General features: G+C 38.9%; 5 non-coding genes across 5 annotated transcripts; 3 read left to right on the top strand and 2 right to left on the bottom strand.

Annotated features, from left to right (window-relative positions):
* The first annotated feature begins 2,346 nt into the window (after nucleotides 1–2,346).
* Nucleotides 2,347–2,418, top strand: TRNAA-AGC (transfer RNA alanine (anticodon AGC)). Its single transcript has one exon. It is a non-coding gene; the product is annotated as a tRNA-Ala (tRNA).
* Nucleotides 2,419–10,463: 8,045 nt separating this feature from the next.
* On the top strand, nucleotides 10,464–10,538 carry TRNAT-CGU (transfer RNA threonine (anticodon CGU)). The gene has a single exon. It is a non-coding gene; the product is annotated as a tRNA-Thr (tRNA).
* A 6,221-nt stretch (nucleotides 10,539–16,759) lies between these two features.
* On the bottom strand, nucleotides 16,760–16,831 carry TRNAA-AGC (transfer RNA alanine (anticodon AGC)). Its single transcript has one exon. It is a non-coding gene; the product is annotated as a tRNA-Ala (tRNA).
* A 5,976-nt stretch (nucleotides 16,832–22,807) lies between these two features.
* Nucleotides 22,808–22,889, top strand: TRNAS-GCU (transfer RNA serine (anticodon GCU)). The gene has a single exon. It is a non-coding gene; the product is annotated as a tRNA-Ser (tRNA).
* Nucleotides 22,890–26,969: 4,080 nt separating this feature from the next.
* Nucleotides 26,970–27,041, bottom strand: TRNAQ-UUG (transfer RNA glutamine (anticodon UUG)). The gene has a single exon. It is a non-coding gene; the product is annotated as a tRNA-Gln (tRNA).
* Nucleotides 27,042–27,266: the final 225 nt, after the last annotated feature.

Raw genomic sequence — 27,266 nt, 5'->3', positions numbered from 1 at the left:
ATTCAAGAAGAGGTGTTGATTTTTCAGTCTGCTCAGCTTTTTCCTTCTTTATAGAATGGAGTGGTGACTTCCCAGCCCCTTATATATGGAACCAGAAACTGGAAGTCTGTTTGCTAGTTTTTTATACGTTTTTGTCTCTGTACTTATTAGTGAAATGGTCCTATAATTTCTCCTCCTTGTATTTTCTCCACTGGGTTTTGGTATCAATATTATACTAATCTCCTAAAATAATTTATAGTTTTTCAGAATATTTTGTACAACACAGAGGTTAAGGCTTCCTTTATGATTTCATAGAACATGCCAGTAAATTGATCTCAGACTGGAAATCAAATTTTATGGAAATTTTGCTTCAATTCCTGATACAGTGTTTTAAATGGCAATATACTGAATCAGATTTTCTATAACTTTTTATGTTAGCTTGATAAGTTATACATTTTTATACATTTTCCATTTCTTTGAATGGAATTGAGAGGATTGAAGCCAAATTTCATGATTTCTCACTTTTAAAATTTCCTAAGTAGCCACTGAAAATATTCTCCTGTTTATTCATTTATGCAAACATCTATCTCTCTATCCATTCACTCATTTACATTTTAAAAATGATTCAAATATTTACTTACACTAGGTATTGTAATAAGTACTGATATACAATTAAGGATAACACAGTGTCTTAGCTAACCTTTAAGAAGACCCCCTATGGTCCTTACCTCCTGGTAATCACACCCTTGTGCAGTCTTCTCCCACTTGAGTCAGTCACCAAGACATGAGGGGGAACTGAGGCTTCCTACCCACATGTGAATGAGCCATCTTGGACGCAGATCCTCCAGACACAGTCCAATCTTCAGAGCACTGCATGCACAGTAGACACCCTGAGTTCAACCTCAAGAGACACCTGGTGCCAGAATTACCCAGCCAAGCCACACTGGAGTTCCTGACCCACAGAATCTGAGATAATAAATATATATATTTTTAACCTTGTACATTTTGGAGTATTATTCATCAATAGATAACTAATATTCACAGCAAGCCTTTTTAACATTCTCTTAAAGGAATAATCATTATTTACAAAAAATATGCAACTTTTATGTTTCTCTCAAGCTTGCAGACTACTATTTGAAAATCAAATAGCAATGCTAAATTAAGATGTGTGGCTCTCCTCACGTGTTTGTCTTTTTATCCTGAAAAAAATCCGAAGATTTTAGGCTGATTGTCTAGTGTAACTTATCCACCAGAGGGTCATGGATCTACTATTAAAACAATCCCTGGCAAAAAGAAATGGAAAAACCGTAATTATTTTAGATGACTCATGTTTTATGTAAACTGTCTGGGACCACCATCTCTACTACATGAATAAAATTTAGGTTCTCTTAGCAAGGTGAAAAGATGAGAAATGCAGTTGTCATCTTGGTCAAGCTGATTTCTCTGCCTTTATCTCCACCTTGCACCTCCCAACTCAAACCATTCAGAACTCCATACAGTTCCACTCCTGTACGCATGTTGTATCCTCAGTTTTCGTTTCCTTTCTACTTGACATTCTTATTTATTCTTCCAGGTTTGCTCACAGGTTACTATATCCGGGGATTTCCCAGAACTAGGCAGGGATAAAACCTTCTTGATTTGTTGAGACCCTTATTGAGAGTGATCTGAATTCCAAAGGACCACTCCCTCTGCAGAAAAATAAAGCAACCCGGAAGCAGAGGTTTTGCCTCAATCTTAAAAGTAACACGTTTCTTACTTCCTGGCTTTTCTTTCCAAAGAATCAGAACAAGATCCGAGGATTCGTATTCCTTGGATTTGATTTGTATTCCTTGGATAAAATGAGGATCAGAGGCCTCAGGAAGCAATCCAACATCTTTACCCTTTAGCCCTCCCAGTTGCTAAGAGTGGAAGGAATTTATTTTTCTAACAGAAATACCTTCATTGGCTCCTTGTTTTCTAAGAATAGTTACATAGCGGTTTCTGGAGTCCGGGACTAGGGTGCAGAATTGGGGAGGGGAATTGGGGATAGTTTGGTAGGTTTCATAATTAAAGACAGTCATTGGCAAAGTATTTTTATCCTTCCTCTAAGGAATTTTCCTTTGTTCCACATATCTTTTGGCAAACGAGACAAGCACTCAGAAAAGGAGGGTCTGTGAGACTGTTTCCTATTCAGATTTCCGAGATCAGTGTATTCTCATCTGTCACTGAATTTCTGCAAGATACAGGTTAAAAGGAATTCCTTGGTAACAGAGTTCTATAAAATAGAAGGTGAGAATTGTTTAGAAAAGAACGAAATAATTTTGTTTTAAAAATGTAAATTTGTTTTATTTCATGAAGGTAGTTTAGAAAACGGCTTTTCAGCGTGATGGGGATGTAGCTCAGTGGTAGAGCGCATGCTTAGCATGCATGAGGTCCCGGGTTCGATCCCCAGCATCTCCACCCTTTTGTTTTCTAGCTCTGGAAACAATTCTCTTCTGCATTACGGTCACAGCCCATTCTTGTAGAATCTGAACCATCTTGCCTCCAGGTACTTAACAGTTTACTCGGGTTATGCTAGTAACCTTTCGTACTTAACAGTTGGCGCGGGTTATGCTAGTAACCTTTCCGTTTAAAAATTTTATTCCTTTGCATCCTCAGCAGGGATTAGAGATGGTCTTCCACAAAGTGAAATCAAGAGTGACTTTAGTCCCTGTTCCATGAAAAAACAAAATGACAGTTATTCATGTAAACTCTAAATGGAAGATTTGCGAACGGATTAGTATTTTCACTTAATTTTGCTGCCGGGGTTTCGAACGGGAGATGGGACGGCAGGCTGAGCTCCTGTGTCAGGTTTCATACTCTGAGGCTCAATAAGCAAGATGGATTTCACGGGAAGCTCCCCTAGAAAGAAAATACACTCTTCTCAGGCCGGAGGCTGTGAAAGTATTGGGTAAATTTCGCTTCTTAAAACGTGACCGTTCTCTCAGAAATCGAACACAAAAGAGTGAAGTAGAAACATTTTGACGCAGACATGTTTTCCCCTCAGTGCGTTTTGCCAGAGCTCACAGCGTTCACATCGTCGTGGATTTGATTCCTTCTATACTGATCTCTTTTGTAATCTCTGAATTTGCCTCACTGATTCTAAAGTTACTGACTTTAATTCTCTCCAAAAATCCACTTCTCTTTCTAAACCTAGCCCTTTTACACCATTCATGTGGGTAAGGACTTTCTTTGGCTAGCTCCTTTGTGTGTTTTGATGAAGGGCTATTCCCCTTGGAATGCAGCATCTCCTGTATCTTGGTGCTTTTGTCTCAACTTCCAATTTGTGACACCTTGTCACATTAGCAAGTAAAGGAAATTTAGAAAACAGTTTTCTGTTGTTCCGTTTATTTCTCAGCAAGGCCTCCAGCAGCTCCAGGCGTCCCTTGCCTGGCTGTAGTTAAGGGCTCCTGAACCTTAGGGGATGGAATGTACCAAATTCTTAGAGGTACAAGAGCCCAGTGTTAAAAAATAATAATGGCTGTGATCCTTTATGTTGGACTCTTTAATGATTTGGTCTGTCATTCATGGGTGGATCTAGTGCTTGTGCCTCTTGACTATTTAAGAAAAACCGCAAAATTAAAGTATGGGTCTTAAAATGGGCCTTTGAAAGTGTGGTGCGCTGAAACTTGCATTCTATTAGCCAAAATCATCCTGTGCTGTCATGTATTGAACAATTGGTCTTGCCAATATTTATTACAGACCTACAATAGTTTAACTCTGGTGTAGCTCTAAAGATATTAGAACACTTTGAACAAACTTAAAATAGTAGCCGTAGCATCTACCAGGTGAGCGGTTAATAAGGAAATAGTTCACAGACTTTATCCTTTCTTGTTCCTCCCATTTTCAATGTGCCGTGTTACCCACACTCAAGTCTAGCAGTGGTGAAATACCAACAGTTCTACCTAGGAACCAGTTTTGAGTTGTAATTATGACTTACCACCTGATTTTTTTGTCACTTCATGTCACCAGACTGTGATCAACTTCATCAAAGATTTTTAAGATTTCTCTATTCCAAATCACATGAAAAGACTCACCTTCATTTAACCAATAAAAAAGTTTTAGGTGCAATCCAAAAACAGTGTCCTAACTAAATTATTTTATCTGGTAGGTAAAGTGTGTACTGGGTGATGGGAGGGAAAGATAAAATCAATACAGTTTCCCTGAGCCCACAACTTTCTTTAAAAGTGAAGCGGTGGTTCTACAACTTGGCTGCACGTTGGAGTCACCTGGAGAGCTCTAAAATTTTCTGATGCCTGGATCCCACTCTGAGAGATTCTAGTTTAATTTGTCTGGAGTGTGGAATGGACACCAGCATTTAAAAAATCCCCCTAGGTGATTTGAATATGTAGCTAAGGTTGAGAACCGCTGGCCTAGAAATTCTCTATTTAAATTATCTCCAAATATCCACAAAGGTAGGAGGAGGCATAAGAGAGGTATACCTGCAGGCTTACCCCTTTCTCAGTTAGTCTAAGCTTATCTAGAGACACCACTGGTGACTGAGGTAGTCACAGATACAGGAGCAGCCCCCAGACTGGCCAAGTCAAGGGCAGACAGGGGTGATCCATGGGATATAACTTAATTTCACATACCATTCTGCTAAGTAAAGAGAAGCACCTCTGTCTCTCTTTATCTTACCACAGTTGTTCAAGGACTGTGAAATGAAAACTGTTACTTCCTGAGATCCCTGTGTTTGCAAAGCTGGTCACTGGGAAGAAAGTAGATCACTTAATAATTCAGTGCCTTCCAGGACAGAACAAATATACTCTAAGCTTCCCCCCACCCCAAAATTTAAATTTGGGGATATCTATCAGTGGTTTGAGATGGCTCTGACCTAGACTTGAAGCAGGAAAGACATTACATTTTCTGAAATAAAATTTCCTCATGAAAAAGGGGAGTTGATACTGATAACTTGGGGCTAAGACTTTATAATGGAAGGCTTGTTTTTTTTAACATCTTTATTGGAGTATAATTGCATTACATTGTTGTGTTAGTTTCTGCTGTATAACAAAGTGAATCAGCTATACGTATACATATATCCCCATATCCCCTCCCTCTTGCGTCTCCCTCCCACCATCCCTATCCCACCCCTCTAGGTGGTCACAAAGCACCGAGCTGATCTCCCTGTGCTATGTGCTGCTTCCTCCTAGCCATCTATTTTACATTTGGTAGTGTATATATGTCAATGCCACTCTCTCACTTCTTCCCAACTTACCCTTCTCTCTCCCCATGTCCTCAAGTCCATTCTCTACATCTATGTCTTTATTCCTGTCCTGCCCCTAGGTTCTTCAGAACCATTTTTTTAAAGATCCCATATATATGTGTTAGCATACAGTATTTGTTTTTCTCTTTCTGACTTACTTCATTCTGTATGACAGACTCTAGGTCCATCCACCTCACTACAAATAAGTCAATTTTGTTTCTTTTTATGGCTGAGTAATATTCCATTATATATATGTGCCACATCTTCTTTATCCATCCATCTGTTGATGGACATGTTAGGTTGCTTGTATGTCCTGCCTATTGTAAATAGTGCTGCAATGAACATTGTGGTACATGACTCTTTTTGAATTATGGTTTGAAAGGCTCATTTTAATTTATCATATGACTCTGCGTCCCTAAAGGAAAATAATAACGTTTTTAACAATATTTCAAGAGATGACTATTTTAAATAGGTAAAACTAGATTGCATATTCTGTGGGGTTTTTTTGTCCCCCAAATAATATTAAGAGGAGCAAAGATAGAAAGAAAAGGAAAATTTTCTAAGAACATAAGAGAGCGGATAGCTGGGGAAAAGTCTTCTATTTGCTGAGCTTTATACATTAGCATTGAAGAAAAAGACCCAAAACACTCCTTTTATTTACCAGCAATGGAATTCCTCTGAGCCTACCCTGAGTTGGACTCCATTTAGTAGTTTCTACAAAGTCTTGTGGCTAGAGAAAAGTAGATGTGAACCAAGGTCATTCAATGAAGAATACACCTTATTTTTTTCATTTCAAGGAGAAATGAGATCCAGCAGACCTACATTGTAGCAGAGGGCAGTCCTTGCACAGTTTAATCTTAAATTGTGACTAATGACCTCTCAGTAATTTGAAATAAAATTTGTCCTGTTTGTAAGTAGTAACGAAAGCTAATCTCTCTTCTTTCTTGTCTATATTGGCCCTTCAGATCCAAAGAGAGAACAAACCAGATCAGGGGAAAGAAGCCAATTAAGAGCACTTCTCCTCACAAAGACATTTATAACCAGAGTTCATTCTAGACAACAGGACCTCAGGAAAATGTTGTAAATCTGGGAGATTTTAAACAGTCAGGGAAGGCAATCTGACGATCATTTTTTGAATTCATATAGTGTGAGGTGATCAAAGGAGAGGAGGGTTGGATAAGGGGGTTGGAATAGCTATTTCATAGTTGCTACCAAATGGCAACAAAATGATTAACTTTCTAGTAATGAACAAAGTAACAAATGTGCTAGATGCATAAAAATGCAATATTCATATCTTTTGGTATTCTAAATAAGCTATTCACCAATAAAAGTTAAAAATGAAAATAAACTGAAGAGACAGAAAAAAGTTATACAGGGGAGAGCTAATTTGCTCACATAGAACTTCCTGTGCTTAATCCTTAAAGGGTCCTACTACTTTTTTGCCCCGAAGTTTTCTTTTAGGGTAAATTCTAAGTTATTTTGAATGGTTGCTTCACAAAGTGAGGAAACTTTAGATGGCTATTCCAAGTCATTGCCTTTATTTTTTCCCCTTGTATTAGCTTTCTGGTATGTTTGATATAAAATGTTGGAAGGCTTGCCTTTACTTATGTCACTATGCTTCAGGGAAAGCCCATTTCCACGTGGCCTAGGTAAAGCTACAGTATCATTACCCATAGATACATTTTGTTTTGTCAACTAACATTTTAGCTACTTAATGGCAAAGACTATGTCTCTGCTCTTTGTTATTTTCTAGAAACTATAGAAATTCTGGCAATATCTGTTAAGGGAAGAGGTTCTACTACATGTAAAGCAAATATGTGAATACTTGGGGCTTTGCAAGTGCACTAATCTTTACTTTTACTTTTGTTATTTTTCTAATACGATAATGTGAAAGTTTATGCAAATATATTTTATTTTATTGAACTTAAAATTAATTATGAAATAGTAAAGCATAAATACAGAGAATATTATAATAGATGTCATGTACCCTTTACCCAGATCTTCATTTTTCCCTAAGGAAATAATTTAGAAGTATGATTGAAGCATCACCCCTCACTTCCCATTCCCCTTCCTCTCTCCATAAAAGTAACCACCATCCTGAAGTCCATTAGTATCTTTCCAATCTGCATTTTAATCTTTTACTACATGTATGTATATCTATAAAAAATTTATAGCAATTTTTGTTCAGCTTTTTAGTTAGTGTACATGAGCCCCTCTCACACTTACCTCCCATCACCCCTTATTCATTAGTTCTCTTTTTATTTTATTTTTTATTGAAATACAGTTGATTTACAATGTTTTGTTAATTACTGCTATACAGCAAAGTGATTCAGATATCTATATAGAAATATATATATTACATAAGAATGTATATATATATATATATATATATATATATATATATATATATATACACATAAGAATGTATATATATATATTGTTTTATATATATTGTTTTCCATTATGGTTTATCATAGAAAATTGAATATAGTTCTCAGCCCTTTTTTAAATAAATTGTTTTCAGTTAAGTTTAGGGCAAAATTTAGGGAAAAACTTAGCTCATACTCAGAGGATGATGCCTAGGGCTACTGTAACAAAATAACACAAACTACATGGCTTAAACCATAGAAGTTTATCATCTCATGATTCTGGAGGCTAGAAATCCGAAATCGAGGTGTTGGCAGGGTGGTTCCTTCTGAGGATTATGGGGGAGAATCTTTTTATGCCTCTCCGGTAGCTTCTGATGGTTTGCTGACCATCTTTGGTATTCCTTGGTTTATGGGTGCATCCCCCTCCCCAACCTCCACTTTCATGTTCACATGTGTGCATGTCTGTTTCCAAATTTCCCCCATTTACAAGAACTGCAGTTATATTGTAACAGAGAGGCCTGCCCTACTCCAGGATGACTCTGTCTTAACTAATTACATTAGTAATGACCCTTTTTCTCGACTACTTCTATAGTCACATTCTGAAGTAGTGGGTATTAGGACTTCAGCATACGAATTTTTAGAGGGACAAAATTCAACTGATAACATCTACTAGCTAGTATTATGTTGAATCACCCTATTCTCAACAGAGGAAGCATTTATTAGGGTAATGAGAAATCATTGCAGTTACAAAAAATCCCCTGTTCCATTATCCATATTCATATCCCTCATTTAGTTATTTTGGGTCTAATATTAATCAAGCACTTGTGCATCAAACTGTCCTGGGGTCTCATATGTTATTTGTTCTTTCAGTTCTCATACATATTGTTTGCCTGAGTGCAAGGCTATTTCCGGGAGGACCTCGTTGGAATAGGTTCCATGGATTCTGCCTCTTTCTACTCTCATGATAATTTTATTTCATGCACCTTGCAAACCTTCCTACTGTTGGGCCTTGGTCAGATTTATTTCATTCCACCTTGGCAGAGATTCCTATTTTGGTTAAATACCTGGGATTAACATGAAAATTTTAAAGAAGTTTCCAAGTACTATTTGTACAGTTATACATTTTATATATATATATATATATATATATATATATATATATATATATATATATATAATATACTTTTTCTACAAAAAATCAAATACATTAAAGAGAAATCATCAAAAAATGTATTGAACTGGGCAGTGTTCATAGTACAGAGTATTACAAGCCCTTGTTAGGTGCTCATCTATCATCTCGTGCTTCTTTTATTATCATATTAAATTTTTATTACAGTTTCTTGTTCTATTTTCTATCATCTTTGGCCATCTGGTACCTAATTGTATCCATAGAACTCATTTCAGCCCCTGACACATAGTAGGTACTCAGTAATATCACTCTTGTTGGACAATACTTGAATAATACTTAGCCAAAAATGCTGTCATCCCAATTGTGCTTTTGTAACTGAAATTTTTACAGTCCTGATCATAAACAGTTGAGCTAATTAGAATTCAGAAACACCGTGATTCCTTGTCCATTATTATTTTGAAGGTGTTGTTTTCCAAACTGTATATTTTCCAAATATACAGTAACTGTAAATGGAGTAGTTGTGTGAGCCTTATCATAGAAGTTTGTTAGCATATATTAAATTAAAAAGTGACTATCCTGGTTAGCAAGAAAATAAGTTTGTATTCACTATAAAAACATTCTGAATGGGATAGAAAATGTCAGTGCCAGACCATTTGACCCAAGAAAGAAATTAAAAAAGACTTTGGGATTCAAAGGTCTTATCAGGCCCAGAGCTCCTTTCAGCCTTTACTTGGTTAAATAAAGAATTTTGGAGTCCTCGCATTTTGTATTTTAACCAGGCAGCAGAAGCTGGGAGGATGTGCTGTGGCATCTGCTAATTTGATGAACTCACTCCCTTTTCAGCGCCAGCCTTATTCCAATTACAGGCAGAAAACCAGGAGGCAAGCATTAACAGTCTAAGAATGGATGCTTAATTTCGTAATTGTACAATCAGTAAATGTTTGTTTAGCTTCTACAAGTTGAGGGTCCATGAGGAAAATACTAAAGAACATCCTTTTGAAGAACCAACAAGAAGTAGGTAGTATAGAAAAGGAGGAATCTCCCGATCTGCGACGACGCCTCCCAGAGCCTAGCGAGCTGTGGTTTCCATCTGTGCACCTTCCTAAGAGCTGCAGGAACAGAGGTTGTTTCCCAGCCTCGGGCAGGCAAAGGCTCCTGGGATTTGAATCATAAAACCTTTAAGTGAACTCTGACCGAGCCGCCTCCTGAATGACCGTCTCCTACTTCCTCAAGCAGAGCACAAGCGGACAGCTGTTAGCAGAGTCTGAATGTGTTTGGAATTTTGGGTTGTTGTCTCCATTTTGTTTGTTTTTCAGTGCACAAGTGTGCCCTCTTCTAACAACCAGGAATGCCATTAATTTGACTGAAGTTCTAACTGACCTATTCTGTTATTAAAGCTTTTCGCTCTACTTTTAGAATATCCACTTACTTGAGGATTCTAAATTACTACAATCGGATGGAATATAAGAACTTCTTTGGCCTCATTCAGAGAAGTCCCCTCCTCCACAACGAACACTCGGCTCGTATCTACTCTTTCCCATTCCGTGGTTGTTCTAAGTACATTTTCTCTGTTATGGTGTGAGTGCGTGTATGCGTTTTGTTAGGCTTGATGGGGGTCTTAAGTTCCAGGAGTCTCCATCGCAGGTGTGTCTGTTCTGCAAGGTCGATTTATTCGAGAAGAGAGTGAGCAGTGACTCTAATTAATAGGTTTTCACCTAATTGAGTACGATTTGAACAGAAAGGAGGCCCTATTATTTGTACTATAGGCTCTGTGGCTTAGTTGGTTAAAGCGCTTGTCTCGTAAACAGGCAATCCTGGGTTCGTAATCCCAGCAGGGCCTTAAAAGATGTCTGGCTCCCCTCCTAGAAGCCATCTGTCTGATATTTTCTCTAATCACAGTATCAAATCCACTGGTTGGAGGTTTTTTATAACCTCTTCTAATTACACCTGCATTCTCAATCACCCTCAGGCTCTCAACTGATGGTCTATCATATGGTGAATACTGTACTGGAATTTAACTACTTAGGTGTTCAAGATCAATTATGAATAGAGATTTCCAGAATAAAATTTGAAAAATTTTTTTTTTTTTTTGGCGGTACACAGGCCTCTCACTGCTGTGGCCCCTTTTGTTGCGAAGCACAGGCTCCGGACGCACAGGCTCAGTAGTCATGACTCACGGTTGCAGCCGCTCCACAGCACGTGGGATTTTCACGGACCGGGGCTGGAACCGTGTCCCCTGCCTCGGCAGGCGGACTCTCAACCACTGTGCCACCAGGTAAGCCCGACTTCCTGATGTCGATTTTTAGAGGACTATTATTCCCTCTCCTAGGCTGACTAAAATTGGGCCATTAGAGGCAAACATCTGGTCGTCAGTGTCATGACTCTGGGCCAGCATATCAGTTTCAAGAAGTTATATTTCTGGATGTGAGATCACTGAAATGAGTTCTAAAAGAAAATCTGTGCAGACAAACAACTCTTACAGCTGGCCCTAAGCAGCAGAAGATCTACCTTTATCTATTTTAGCTGATAGCTATGAAACATTCATTCATTGCCTCATTCCAAAAATTATGTATTGTATGCCTGCTCATTCAGCATGTGGAAAGGTGAGCTGAACAGGTCTGGTCTCCACCTCCAAGGAGTTAAGAGCTTAGTAGGAAGGAAGGAGGAGTTAGAAATCAATTATGTAATCACAGACAGAAATATAATATCATGACTATGATAAATGCTACAAAAAAGAATGACTGAGATTTAGGAGAACATATATGAGAAATGCTGTTTAATCCGGGAAGTCACAGAGGGGGACACTTGAGTTGCAAAAAAGGGGAAGAATTATGTAGGAAAGAGAGGCAGAGCATATTGTTTTCTTTTTGGAAGATAGATTTAAAATGAAAAAGAGTAGATTTTAAGCAACTTAACCAGAGGTGCAGAAAACATAAATGTAAAATATAATAAAAGGGAACTGGCATCAAGTTTTAGGGAGAAAATCCCCCCAAATGAGAAAGAACCTATTTCTGCAACTCCAGGGGAAGCATTGCTGACAGTGACTTTTTTTCCAAGATATTTTTAGAGTAAAACTTTGACAGAAATAAATTAAATGCATCCATTCCTTTTCCGTAATTTTAGGTCAATAATTCATAATCCTATCCTTTCTCTCTCTATCTAATGATGATGAATTCACCAATGTTTTAGTGAGAAGGTATTTGTGCTAACAGGGAGTTCTCTTTGGAAATTTTAACTCTCCATTCTGTTTCTTATTGGAAGTTCTTAACTACCAAAATAAGAGAAATCGGAGGTCAACTCTTCTAAGGTTATTTGAACCCCAAGTGTGGTTATGTAAGGAGGCTTAATGGAGCTTTGTAGTCTCCTCATACTCAGCAAAGAACTCAGTTGATCTCCTTACAGTGCAAACTCAACAGAAAACTCCGAAGATTCTGCACTGGGGCATAGATTAAAAAGTGAAGTGGCTCTCAATTCAATTCAGAGATGTTTTCTTCCCTCTAAAGAAAGCACTATTCATTCAATGGACCAAATTGTTATTGTAAAAAAACAAAATCTGTCTATATATGAATGCAGAGAAAAGGCTGGCAATAAAGTAACTGACCATGCACAGAAGAGAAAGGAACATCGAGTTTTAGGTGACAAAGTATCTATCCATTTCCTGGATCTGCCATTCACCAAATGTGGGCTTTTGTTAAGGGATTTGATTATCCTAACTTATATTTTATTCTTATCTTTTTCTTTTAACTATTACTTTTAAAGTAATTTTATTTTTACAGAAAAGTTGCAAGAACAGGACAAAGAATTCCTGTTTATCATCATTCAAATTTCCCAAATATGAATATTTAATCTCATTTAATTTATTATATATGTATATATATAAATCATTGAGAGTAAATTGCAGACATGATGATCCTTTACCTCTACCTACTTCAGTGTATGTTTCCTAAAAACAGTATTCTCTAATATAACCATAGTACCAAAATCAGAAATTAACATTGATATCGTACTGTTATCTAATATACAGGTCTTATTCAGACTTTGCTAATTGTCCCTGTAACATCCTTTAAATTTTTTAAAATTTTGTTTTGGCAAAAACACAAGATGAAATTCCTTCCTCCTTTCCTTCCTTCCTTCTATCCTTCCATTCTTTCTTTCTAACTTGAAGTATAAAGCTATAAATGGTACTATAATGTATCAGATGGAATTCAAAATAAGTGCCTATTGGCTCATGGGAGAGTTTTGGGACAAGATACTAAATTCTCTTGTCCAAAATATTTTAAGTCAAAATAAATGGCACTTGCAGTTCATTTTAGATTGAAACACAGACACCACACACACCTAATTACATATTTCACTGCACGTTAATATATTCAACAATCAAGGTTGCCTTACATAAGTTCCACCTTCATCCAAATTGTTGATTAGATAAGAAAAAATAAACTATTTTATTTATTTTTAATTGGTTTCCTTTGGAAATTGATTTGTAGAAGCTTCTTATTTATTTTTAATAATAATTTTCATCATATGTAGCTTATATAAATATAAATGGTCTATCCTGTTTTATCAGTTAGTCAAAAGGTCATATTAAATTTGACCAAGGCAAGTGAACCAATATTTTTATTTATATAGTGGTTTCTTTGTGTGTCTTAAGTAGACCTTCCCTATGCTAAGTTCAATAACTTTAACTGTAATTTTATTTTGTTGAAAGACCAGCTTCTGTTTCCTAATCTCATAACCTCACAATACCTATTTTTAGCTTCTATATTCAAAATGTTAAATAAATCACGATAGTTCAGTCTTAACATGTAAAAGCCTAATTTAATCCTTGCTCAAGAAAGGGAGGATTGCGAGATTGGAACCAAGATGGCAGAGTAGAAGGACGTGCTCTCACTCCCTCTTGCAAGAACACCAGAATCATAACTAGCTACTGGAAAATCATTGACAAGAAGACACTGGAACTCACCAAATAAGATACCCCACATCCAAAGACAAAGGAGAAACCACAATGAGACGGTACGAGGGGCACAATCACAGTAAAATCAAATCAAAGAGGAAATCAAAAAATACCTAGAGTCAAATGACAATGAAAACACGATGATCCAAAACCTACGGGATGCAGCAAAAGCAGTTCTAAGAGAGAAGTTTATAGCTATACAAGCCTACCTCAAGAAACAAGAAAAATCTCAAATAAACAATCTAACCTTACACCTAAAGGAAATAGAGAAAGAAGAACAAAAAAGAAATAGAAGCCATTCTTTGATGAAAATAAAAATTTAAATATATTTAATATATAATATAAAGCATATTATATATATAAAGTATTAAATTTTTAGCTTTTTGTTTTGGACATTTTTAAATTTATTTATTTATCTTTGCTGTGTTGGGTCTTCGTTTCTGTGTGAGGGCTTTCTGTAGTTGCGGTGAGCAGGGGCCACTCTTCATCGCAGTGCGCTGGCCTCTCACTATCACGGCCTCTCTTGTTGTGGAGCACAGGCTCCAGACGCACAGGCTCAGTAGTTGTGGCTCACAGGCCCAGTTGCTCCGCGGCATGTGGGATCTTCCCAGACCAGGGCTCGAACCCGTGTCCCCTGCATTGGCAGGCAGATTCTCAACCACTGCACCACCAGGGAAGCCCTGGACATTTTAAAACAAAGTAGAAATCATACTATAATGAATACCCATGTACCTACCACCCAACTTCGGCATTTATCATAGTTTTGTTGTTCTTGTTTGTCTCTTTTTGTGCTTTTTTTCCCCTCCTGGAATAAAAATCAAGTTCCAGATATTAATCTCAACTATAAATATTTTCCCATGTATAACTAATAATTATAAACTTTCTTTTTTAACACTGCCACAATAACATCACAACCAGCAAAAATAATAAAACTTCTTAATATAATCAAATCCTCAGTATGTGTTTGATTGTTTCTTTTTCCAATTACTTTGTTTGAATCAGGATCCAAATATGTTGCATTTGTCTATTATTCTCCTTACATGTCATTTAATCTGTATCAGTTCCACCTCCCTTTATCCCCCATGCCATTTCTTTCTTGAGGGTCAGTTTGTCCAGGAGAATGTCCCACATTCTGGATTTTTTTTTTTTTTTTTTTTTTTTTGCGGTATGCGGGCCTCTCACTGTTGTGGCCTCTCCTGTTGCGGAGCACAGGCTCCGGACGCGCAGGCTCAGCGGCCATGGCTCACGGGCCCAGCCGCTCTGCGGCATGTGGGATCATCCCAGACTGGGGAACGAACCCGTGTCCCCTGCATCGGCAGGCGGACTCCCAACCACTGCGCCACCAGGGAAGCCCTCCACATTCTGGATTTGACTGATTCCATTTTTGTGATGTTATTAAACATATTCCTATATTCCCAATACTTACTGTAAACAGGTGGTTCCATCTATTACACTAGACAAAGCACTAATTTTTTAATACAAGTATTTCATTGGTGGTCTCGGGTATGTTCTATTTCACTGTGTCAAGAGGCACATGTTGTGTAGCAGTCTCACTTTTAGAGAGAAATTGATTGGGTATGTCAGCCCGCTCCATCTGTTCTAGAGCTCCCCCATCCAATTTCACCTCATGGTTGTAGCAACCACTGATGATTGTGACCAGGATACATTATAGCAATATCAGTTGCAAAATGTTGACTATTTTATCGTTCCTTCTGAATGTATTAGCTGTCATTCTTCTACAGGAAAAAATTTTCCCTCATCAACTGTATGTTTATCCTGACATACATTCTGTATGAGAGGTAGTGTAAGTACTTGATTCTTTTCCTTCATTTGTCAGCTTTCAAAATAATGAATCAATAACCAAAAACCTCCAAAGTCTGGATGTAGGAAGATGTGTGTGTGTATGTGTGTGTGTATTAATTTTACAACCAGGTTCTTTACTAAATTGTCCATTTGTAGTAGCTTTTCTGTTCTGAGGAGTAGCTTCTAGATATATAACTCTACCAAGATATATAGAGAGCGCTTTATCCCTTCCTATCCACTACCTAATCCTCTAATTACTTTTTCATGCTAAATTCCTTGATTAGTACCTCCATTATAGCATTAAAATAGTAACGATAGTGGATATCCTTATCTTGTCATGAAGAAATTAAATCTCTGTGACCACAGATATACTTAAAGTGACTTAAATAGGTGGTACAGATGATAAAAACTAACTAAAAATATATATTGTACAGAATTATTTTCCAAAATAAAAATTAATTCCTAGAAATCAATACATTTAAAAGGGACAACTGATCTTTTTTCCCTCTCATATTATGAAACCAATATTTCAGACTAGGTGGGCCTAAGCAAATCAGCTTTGATTTTTAGATTGGTTAAGACATATTGGTATTGTGGGATATTTGTTTGTGTTGGCAAAGTGGAAGTGGTCGTTCACTCAGATTTATTTCTGAAATGAGCCCATGTCATTTATTTTGATTGAAATTTTCTTGAACAGGAGATATTTAGATGCTTGATCTCTCACACTCCCAATAAGTTATCTCAGCAAAGTGGCAATGGTTTGGATTCACTGAAGCAGCCAGTCTTCATTCACTCTGTATCATTCAGTTTAGACTTGGAAAGCATCACGTACAATGACAGACAGTGCTTTATTGTTTCTCTGTGCATAGAACCTTGCGGTTATGACTGGAGCCCACTGCTTCCATATCTGGTGATTTAAGAAAACAAAGTATGGGGTGGTCGGATGCTCATAAGGAAGAAATCATAAGATATTTTTCTGCTATTCCACCTCCAGTTTGGTTTTTGCTCTAAGAACTCTTCAGAATTCAGAAGAAAGTGAATGAAACCTAGAGTCTATTGTTTTCTGTTTTCTTCTTTTCTGTTTTTAACTTGGCATCCAAAGAAATCAGGCCAATTATCTTTCAAAAACGCTTGTCACGTAGGATTTAGGACATTTCTGGTGGTGGCAACGCTCTCGGGGCGGAAACTGGGTACTACAAAGGCAGTACAGGTAGGCAGAAAATTGAATGAAAGAAGACACCAGGTTTAAAGGGAGAGATGAAAGGAAAAGTGGTTCGATCACAAATGCATCCTCTCAAAACTTGTGGAGGTGCCGGGGATTGAACCCGGGACCTCGTACATGCTAAGCACGCGCTCTACCACTGAGCTACACCCCCAACTGCAAACCGTTTTCTTCGGATTCCTTTCGTGATTTATAATCATTATTTCTTTGCTTCTCAAAGATTTAGTAAATTGCAGAGGAAACGTGAACGTAAAATTCTCCATTTGCGAAACAGACTGAGCAGCGGCCTCATAAGAAAGCAACAGAATGAGACTCCAAAGGAAGGAGGCTGAAAAGAGGCAATCTGTTGTCTCGACAATCTGTTGTCTCTCACTCTCTCCAACCTCCCTCCATTCCTGCCCTTTCCACATGTAAGGCTTCAGGAGGCCGAAGCAGGTAGCTGGGCAGCCGGGGTACCCACTGAGGAGGTGGCGTTGGGAAGGAAGCAGAGGTGGAGTCAAAGCGGGTCCGCGCCTGCAGAGCTCCAGTTCCCGCGTCCAGCACCAACTCCCTTGGAACAAAGACCCTCAAATCTCCATTTCCGGAAGCCAGAAAAATCCACTGAGTGTTTCGTGGTGATGGCAGGGAACATCCCAGCGAGCTCACGATGTCCTGGACCGTAGGCGCCCAGATCGTCCAATTTACCAACCAACACTTACCTCCGGCAAAACCCTGGAGTCCCCTTGCCTTGCGGAGCTAGTCGAGGGTGGGCTGGGCTGGGCTGGGATGTTATTTAGATAAAAGGTGAGCAGGCAAGGCGCGACTGGCTTCTGTTTCTCCGCGACCAACCCCTTGGGAACCAGGGAGCTATGAAGAATTATTAGTACCTCGGAAGGTTTGGGAAGGGGGGAAGCTTCCTATACTTTAAAGAGTTGGCCCGGGCCCAATTCACATGCATTGATTTCTCCGGCAAGTCCAGCGCAGTCTCTCTTTTTCTCCCTCTGAATATCAAACTTATGAAAATTTTGAAAAAAATAAAAATATTACCCCAAATAACCATACACCTTTTACCCATTAGCTATTGTTAATATTTTACCCCATGTCCTACCTCTCTCTCCCATGTGAGAGTAAGCTGCAGTATATCATGTTCACTTACCCTTAAATACTTTACTACATAACCACTGTAGGGTCATGAACTTCAGTGAATTTAATGTTAAATAAATAGCTGTATTTAACCTACAGTCTGCATTCCAATTTGACCAATTACCCCCTAGAGTACAGGATCTAGTCTGGTGTCAGGTATTGTATTTAGATGACATGTCTTTAGTTTTCTTTAATCTGGGACATTTCCTCAGCATTTCTCTTTTTTTCATGACATTAATGTGCCATTTCAATAATAGTGTATTTTTTTCTTTTCTTTTTTAAAATAGAATGTCTTTCACTTTGGTTTTTGACTGATGTTTTCTCCTGATTAGATTCAGACTATGCATTCCTCAGTGGATTACTATGTAGATAATGCTGTGTGCTTCTCCAAGTATCATACCTGGAGACAGGTAAGGACTATCTGTCACTCACTGGTAAGGTTAATTTTGATCCCTGGTTTGTAGGACAGTGATTTAAGACTGCAAATATCCTGTTCCTCATCAAAATCTCCCCCAAGATTTAACATGCACAGTCTGAGCGAATCTTTATTATGATTGTTACAGAATAATGATTTTCCAACTCCAGTCCTTCCACCATATTTACAGTCAGTGCTTGACATGTTACTAAACAATCATTTGTATGGATTTCTAGTTTTTGATGCTTTATAATTGATTATGATACTTACCTACTTTGGTGCACAAATACTCCCAGATTTGGCCACTGGGAGTCCCTTCAAACTGGCTTCCTATGTCTGTTTGAAATGTCTCCATCATTTTTTTGAGTCGTTTTTACTTTCCAAGCCACTCTCTTGTTCACACTCTCCTAGACTGAGTCTGTCCTCATGTCCAGTAAATAAACACCCAACACTGGGATTCTGCTCAACAGGAGTGGATGAGGGAGCTGATGATCAGGATGAGAATTTGGGATGGGGAATTTGTTTTTGTTTTTTTAACTAAGTCCTACCTCCTCTGATATGCCCAAAGCAAATAGGGGTAAGGGGGGGAAAACCACAAACATAAACTTGTTGCGTGAAAGAAACTAACAGAGTGTATGATTCCTTTTGTTTGAAATTTTAAAACTGCCCAAACTAATGTATGGTATAAGAAGTTAAGTCAGTTCCTGTCTTGTGGGTAGTGGCTAGAAGAGGACAGGAGAAGAGTTTCTGGGATACTGGGAATGTTCTATTTCTTCATCTGGGTGCTGGTTACACAAATGGGTTCACTGTATGAAAGATTGCCAAGTATAATTTGTGTACTTTTTCTGTATGTTTGTTATATTTCAATATGAAGTTTTCAAACACAAGAACAGTACTCAGAGGTATGTTATTTCAGTCGGTGGGGGGTTCCTCTTCCTGTTTCTGCCTGGGGTTTATCTCCACAAGAGATTTCCCTTCCACAGTAAAGTGTTTACCAAGGATATCATGATTAACCTTGAAGTAAAAGAAAAGAGCAATTCGTTATTGTTTCCTGCACTAAGATATGATGTATAGTGGCAATACAGAGCATCAAGATGCACTATCAAAGTTCAGCGAGAATCTTTTTATGTGGGAAAATTAAATGAACTAGCTTTTGGTAAGCTTTTATCTTCAGAGTACTAGAGAATTGTATGTGACCTGAATCCCCTGATTTAGTATTTCTACACTTAAGTGGGAGTTCTCTTTTTTCTCTTTCTGGTTTTTCTTGTTTTTGTTTTTTGTTTGTTGTTGTTGTTTTTGTTTTTCCATTATGTTCTTAGGCAGACAAGGCAATGAGAAGTGATATCTGGATCGTTTTATTGGCATTTCCCCTCCTAAAATACTCTCAAATCCAATGGTGGAGTCTTGCCTCTGTCCCTCCAACTTGCAGCTCCCTCTGGAGATGCCCAAACATCCTCAAAATCAGTACTGACAGGGCCAGATTTCAGGTCCATACTCTGCACAGAGCAATGCTCTATAGCACATATTTCTTCTTCTTCAATTTATACTCATTTTAACATCTCCTCAGAAAGTTTTTAAAAGGTTTTAAGAAACCACAAAAGAGGCCTAAGGAGCAAATTAGCAAGATCCCTTTACCCTCCCCAGAGGTCATGCTGGGTAATTCTGCTTTCTGAATGAGAAAGTCCAGTGAAACCTAATGTGAGACAGACATTTTTTCAGGAGCAAACACCACTTGGAATTTGCAATAGAGAACACTGGCCTAGGGAGAAAAGGGAAACAGTATTATCTATTTGTTTACAGAGCCTTGCAACCTGCCAGATATGGGGGTTGAAATGGCCTTGGAGATGTCTCAGGCGCCTGGGTTGGATATGTTATTTAATCTCTCTAAATCTTAGTTTCTTCACATGTAAACTGAAAATGATAATACCTATATTTCATGACTGTTGTGAGATTTAAAGAAGAAATGTACAAAACTTTTATTCACTGGGACCTAGAACAGAGTGTGCTTTTATTATTTGGTGGCTATTCTTGTTGTTGTTGGTATTAAACTGGAACTTCTCAGCCTGGAGTAATCTAGTTGTATCCCTTTGATAACCGCCATCTTCCCCAGCTCAGGAATTCCCCATGTGTTTGGGACTGTATATTATTTACTGGTCATAAGGATCTCTGAAGATACAAGGGGAACCACAGGGAAAAATATGACCCCTCTGTGAAAGATCAATCATATTACAGAAAAATGTTCTTTAAATACTTTTTCTCAGAAAACATGGTCTGGATAACAGGCTCACTGCTGTTAGAGAAAATAAGGGTCTAGGTAATTTTTCGATGGGAAAAAAGGTTTTTTGTTACCTATGGAAGTAGAAATTTCCAAAACCTACTTTAGGTTAAATTGTTCTTTATGGATTTTTGACAGGAGAAGGTAAAGAGGATAAAGCTATGAGAGTGGAAAAATAGTGTTCAAGAAGGATTGAAAATAAAAACTAGGGATCACACCAAGCCCAAATACTCTGGCTTTTCTGTAGGAGAACTCACACATTAATAATATTTAGAATGAGAAGAGTAGAGAAGAGAAAAGAGGAGGACTAATGACTAGATTGAAGACAAAATTAGATGCTGTGCCTGTTTACAGTAAGCATCATTGTAAAGTTTTCCCTAAATATCTGGGAGATATGCCCAGGAGTTATATCACTGGGTTCAAAAATATATGTACTGTGTAAGCCAAATTACAGCCGTCAAAGGTATCTAGGTCCTAAACCCTGGAACCTGTAAATGTTACCTTATTTGGTAAAGGAAAGTGAAGATATGAATAAATCAAGGGTCTTGGTATGGGAAAATTATCCTGGATTATCTGGATGGGCCCTAAATATAATCACAACTGTCTTTATAAGAGGGAAGCAAAGAAGAAGAAGGCAATGTTTGGACTGAAGCTAGATGCTACACTGAAGGCTTTGAAGATGGAGGAAGCAACCACAAGTCAAGTAATGCAAAGAATGCAGCTCTAAAAACTGGAAAATTAAAGGAAATGTTCACTAATTATGACTGACTAGAAGCTCTGATGGACCTCCTACTTCCCAACAATTAGCCCCTAGATAGGGCACTCTTTGTGACATTTCTGTTCTCACAAAGAGTTGGAGAATTCTCTAGGGAGGTCACTCAAAACAAACAAATATGATATTATATGGGGCCTAAAGTCATTCAGAAGCACGTGGAGCACAGGTCACGGTGACTAATGATAAAGCTCTAGATGTGGGAGCCCTGCCTAGGGTGCCTGGGAATCAGAGCAGTTGGGAGCAAAAACTGCAGGAAGCCGACCTGGATCAGCAGAGGAGCAGGTTATCTTGAAGCCAAACAGCAATAGAAATACAACTGTGGGGATGAATATTTAACATCAGAAGAGCAGAGAGGTGGAGGAACTGAGCCTGGACTTCTCCTTATGGGGCAAAACCTGTAGTGGGAAAGAAGTGGTTCAGGGTATGTTGTATGTTGAAGATGAGTTTATGAAATTCAGTAAAGGAACGTGAGAGGCAAAGAAGAGGGTCACTCTTGCCAAAGTTGAGAACCGAAGTAGAGAGTTCATAGGAAGGAAGGAGCTACAGCATTTGGGCATGTTAGAGTCTTTTCAAATTTCTCTCCAAAAGTCTGCACTAAATATAGAAAAGCAGTTGAATCCTAGTGAGTGACAGGGTTTTATTGATGCTGAGTTTATTTGAAGTTGTCAAGTTCAGCTTCCTCCTGGGGGTGGGGAGGGTGGGGAAGAATGGTGGTGGTGGTGGAATTGTGGAGGCGAGAGGGAAGGAGTGGATATGGAACTGGTGAAGTGGCCTGCCCAAGGGCACACGGTGAGTGGGACAGAACCACAACAGGACCCAGGCGTCCTGGCTCCTGCACTAGTGAGGATTTCCCCACCTGGCCCTTCTCGGTGTTTGTGGTAGCCACCGTAAATCAATCGTACACTCTAAGACGCCAGTCTGCTCTAGAAACAAAACGGCCCGGTCAGGACGCTTGCGGGTTTTCTGCTGATACTTTTTTTCAACCACGTTTTCACCCGTTGCTGTGTGTCGCAGACTGATGAATCCCAAGCCCCAGAGAAGGTAACAAGACCGAAATGAAGGAGTCTTTCAGCAGTCCAGCATATTTCAGAAGCAGAGCCAGGTTTTGTTGCTTCCTGGTCTCTCCCAGAAAACAGGAATCCCGGGACGTGTTCTAATCAGGACGTAGGGAATTCGGCCCCTCGAATGCCGAGTGCAGCGGCAGAGGCACCCTAATCTCTGGGAGAACACAGCAGGGCAGCTGACTGGAGCCGAGTCAGCAAATCAGGGTTGAAATCCTGGCTATGTTCATTCATTCATGTGTTCAACAAGGATCTATGTATTTAAATACCGACGTGTACTGGTTTTACTTGTTCATTTTATATGTGCCAAGTAATCGAACCACTCTAAGTGTCATTTTCAGTTTTATGGTTGCTGTGAAATGTATATAAAAATATCTGATTGTGAGGATTGAGTCAGGATTAAACCAGAAAAGGCAATTAGATATAGTACGACAGAAAGGAACCGCAGTAATGAAGGACATGATTTTACCCCAACATTATTAGACGAGGTGGCCGAGTGGTTAAGGCGATGGACTGCTAATCCATTGTGCTCTGCACGCGTGGGTTCGAATCCCACCCTCGTCGTGAGGTTCTTTGGACGTTGGCCGCTCCGGGGCGGCTATTGTGTAAGCGGGTTGCTCTTCACTGACTCATTTCGTACTTGTCATGTAGACAGTGCTTATCATCATTTAATCTAATATAGAAACTTGCCTCAGGGTGGGAGGTGTACTTATATTCACACGGACTTTTTCGAGGAAGAGGGATATAATAAAACATTGCCTAAATATACACAACAAATTATTATACGTTGTGTTACACTTGCAGGATATTTTCAGCCTGTTTTTAACTGTACTGCAATTTTCACCAAGTTTGTTAAAGAGACAAAACTGAAAATATATCCCACATGACATTTCCTGTTAGATCCAAGGATTCCTCCTTTAGCAGAACAGAAGAATGTCAATATTGTGTAGTTTCTGCTGTGATCTCCAACTTGTCAGAACTTTGGGGCAAAATATTTTTATATGTATATAAAATATTTTATGAAATAAAAGTTATTTAAGTATTTTATACATAAAATACAGTTTAATTTAAAATTATTAAAATATTTATTAAAATATCATATATATAAAGCTATACAGAAAACTCTTGCATCCTTTCTTATTTTCCAACCACCTAATTACATTCGCCATAGACAGCCATTGTTATTAATTCCTTCCAGCATCATATTAAGCATATATGAATATATACCACATGAAATAAACATATCTTTTTATCTCAAAAAGGGGTAACACAGATGATAACATACTATGCATATTGGTCTGTACCTTACCCTTTTCCCCTAAGCAATATATCTTGGAGCACTTTCCATATCATAAAAAAAAGTGACAGTTTATGCTTTTCCAAGGACCCATGGTATTCCAACATATGGGTTATTGTATATTATTTAACCAGCCCTCTATTGGACATTTAGGTTTTTTCCCCTATCTTTTGCTTTTACAAACTATGCTGCAATGAATAACTTTATACATTTATATATAATATTATACAGAGAGACATTTATGTATAAAGTTATTCATATATATGTATATGTAATTTTGAATATATGCATTTGTAATACTGTAAGATAAATTTCTTAAAAGGAGTTTGCTGTGTCCTAGGATATGTGCATTTGAAATATTCACACGTACTGCCAAACTGCCCTCCAAAGGAATTTTATTAATCTATACTCCCAGCCAGTAATGACTGAGGTCCTTTCTCCCTTCACCTTCCCCAATATGCTATGTTGTCAACTTTGGCTTCTCTGTTATTTTAGTAGGCGATAGTGATAATGCAGTGCAATTTAATTTTCATTTCTTTTACTACAACAAAATATTTGTTACATTTATAAAGATAGAATATTTTTTGCTTTATTTTATTTATTTTTTTAAGGTGAGAGCAGTATTTGAAGTATGATCTCTAGGCTGCTTCAAGTGCTTGTTGTGAATGAAGAATTCTGGGCCTCACTCTTGATCTATTAAATTATGATCTCAGGGAGTGTGCTCTGGAATCTGTAATTTAATAAAGCATCCAGATGCTTCTCATGTTGATCTTAAAGCTTTGTGTCTGGCTGAGGTATCTATGTATTACATCCAATCACCCAGAATGCTCTTTATTTCTGTAAATGTTCAGCCCAGGAAAGCTGCTCCTGCCTTCAATTTTACCAGCCACATCCTCATATCTTGGACAAATTTTAAAATCTGTTTTTATATCCTCAGGAAATTGGCTACCATTAATTCATTCAGTCATCTACATTGGACACACATTCTCTACATTTATTGCACCCTCAAATCCTAAGTTAGCTCTCTTTTCTGAAAAAGCAGTTTTCCCAGGATGTGTCTATAAGTTCTTTGTGGAAACTGTCAAAGAAAAATTGCACCAGATGGAGTCAAACAGACAAGGAAGACTTTAAGACTATTGCAATCAGGAAGATTAAACTCCATTCAGAATACAACAGAGGCAGCTGAGGATTTTTAGCCAAAGGGGCAGAATAAGGAGTCATTGGGTGGAAAATTACTGAAAGAAACTTGATTAAATTTATCAAGAGTGAAGGAAGGGGAACTTGACTGGATATCAAGGGTGTTGGGGGGATTCTAGATAAACTGGCTTAGCGGGATTCTTGCCAAAACTGGAATCAACAGGATTCTTTACTATAACTGGGCTGGGCAGGCCAAAGATGGTTTGTAAGAGGGCTCAGAGGAGCTTGACACAAGTTTGGTCAAGGAGGGAGTCCTTGTTAATATCCATGGGGATTCCTTCAGCTTCCTTAAAGAATGGGAGATCCACAGACCAGGTAAGGTTCCTACAGAAGTGTCCACATGCTCTCCCAGCCTCTCATGCGTCTGTTACTGGTTCTGCCTCCCTATATCAGCTGTTCCTTGGCCTTCTCTCCAGCCCTGGGCCACTTGAGTGCAGGTACGTCCTCCAGCCAGGTACGTTTCATTACTGTAATTTAGAGGCTTGGGATAATGTCTGAGTTACTGAATTTGAGCTGGGACAAATGGGTCCTTGATGCTAAATATGACCATAATGATTATGTCATAATTTCCCCTTCAGTATTTGAGATGAAGTGGTTCTCCCTTTTGTTACGTCATTTCCCAAAGTTCCAGGAGGGTGGTTGGAACTCTGGAGTCTATTTGAGGTTTTGACTTTGGGTTAGGATGTTAGTGCTGCAGATGTCTGAAAACCACAGGCTGGAGGTGGCATTGGTTGGAGAGAATGCAGTTAGAAACTCCCCACACCGGGAAGGCTATCAGGCCAGTTCAGAAGAGAGAGGATACTTTGGAGGATACTTTTGCTCATACTAGCATCAACAAGGTTGAAAGAAGACAGGACCACACCTGCTAAGGCAACACTCCAAGCAGAAAATGTTATTTCCCCCTGCAATTAGCATCATCACAGACCATCTAAGTAGAGATACAATCAAGTGCTCATAGTGGGAAACAAAAGAATCTGTTTTCATAAACTTAGTAACCTTACTTTGTTACAAAGTATCTGTGTAACCAATGGTAAATCATAATATGAGTCAATGAAATATTTATAGTTTAGTGAGTTACTGGAATTGGTGAGAGAAGGACTTGACTTACTTTTTGGTTACATATGAGAACATTAAAATGTTGAAGCAAGAAGGAACCTGAAAATAGATCACTGGATTTAAGGGTTGCCTATTATGACGTAGAAGAGACTAATTTGTACAGAACATAGATACCTGTCTCCTCCTAATTTAGTTCCTGTCCAGCTGAAGGAAATCTTTCCTCCCACTCGCCTACGTTTCTCATTCTAATGGCAAATGAGTGGCTATCTAGAACTAACCGGACTTTCTACGTTTGATCAGCTTTGTCTCCAACTTGATCTCTGTCTACACACAGAGTACTTTTTCAGGGGGGCATTTCTCGTCCCTGAGCCTCGGCTCCATCGAACCGTTTTCCGGGTGCTTCGGGTACAGGTGTTTGGCACTTTCTGAGAAGGTTGCGTTCAGAGGTTCGCTCCATTTCCCGCGGGCCCGAGCGGCGGGAGAGGGGAGACGCGGGGAGAGACGTGAGTTCTTCTGCTTGGACGGCAGGAACTGCGCGCTCCGCGGCTGCAGGCTTTCGAGGAGTTTCCAAGCCGGCTTCGCATTTGGGGTGGGTGATGAGAACGAGAAGAAGGAATGAGAGAAGGCAGAGGAGAGTGAACTGTCTCGGTGAAATGGGAATGGGAAGAGGAGGTGAGAAGTGACCCCGGACGGAGAAAGCGCGCTCCCGGCCGAGGCTCGGCGACTCGGCACGTGGGGTTTTAGGCTTAGGAGCGGGCGCGGTGAGGAGGCCTTGGTACCTTGGAGGTTTTGAGATGCGGTCTCCATCAAGGAATTGCGCTGCTGGAGCTGTTCCGCCCGAGCCCTGAAAAGTTCATGAGGTTGCTGGGAGGCTGACCATTTCTAGTCAGCCTTCTTGCTATTGAACTTTGTGCGATTGGAAAGCTTAATTTTAAAGAATTCGTTAGTTCCCAGGAGAAGTATTCTGTCCTTTTGTTTGAACAGAGTCGTAGAATCCAATACTACTGTACACGACCACAAATGTGTAAAGCAGAGGAACGCTTTCTTTCCGGGTCAGATATGATTCCAAGAACTATAAAATGTTCCTCTGAGAGAGGTCCCACCGAGATTCGAACTCGGATTGCTGGATTCAAAGTCCAGAGTGCTGACCATTACACCATGGGACCAACCGAGAAGGTAAACCTCCGTCTGTAATCATAGTTAAATATTTCCTTCATAAGTTCTCAATCGCTCTAACCCAGAAGAGTTAAGTCAAGCTTCAGTGAGACCACGCTGATAATGAAATCTGACGCTTTATTGTCGCTGGGGAAGAGGCACTGGGCAAAATATAATTCAGGGCAATCCGGGCACTCTCTCTTCTGCTTCTGTTGGGAGCATAAATTAATTTTCGG

Source organism: Mesoplodon densirostris, chromosome 10 (genome assembly GCF_025265405.1).
Source record: "Mesoplodon densirostris isolate mMesDen1 chromosome 10, mMesDen1 primary haplotype, whole genome shotgun sequence".
NCBI classification, from domain to species: Eukaryota; Metazoa; Chordata; class Mammalia; order Artiodactyla; family Ziphiidae; genus Mesoplodon; species Mesoplodon densirostris.
The sequence above is the reverse complement of the archived record's forward strand: the minus strand, read 5'-3'. Positions and strand labels throughout refer to the sequence as shown.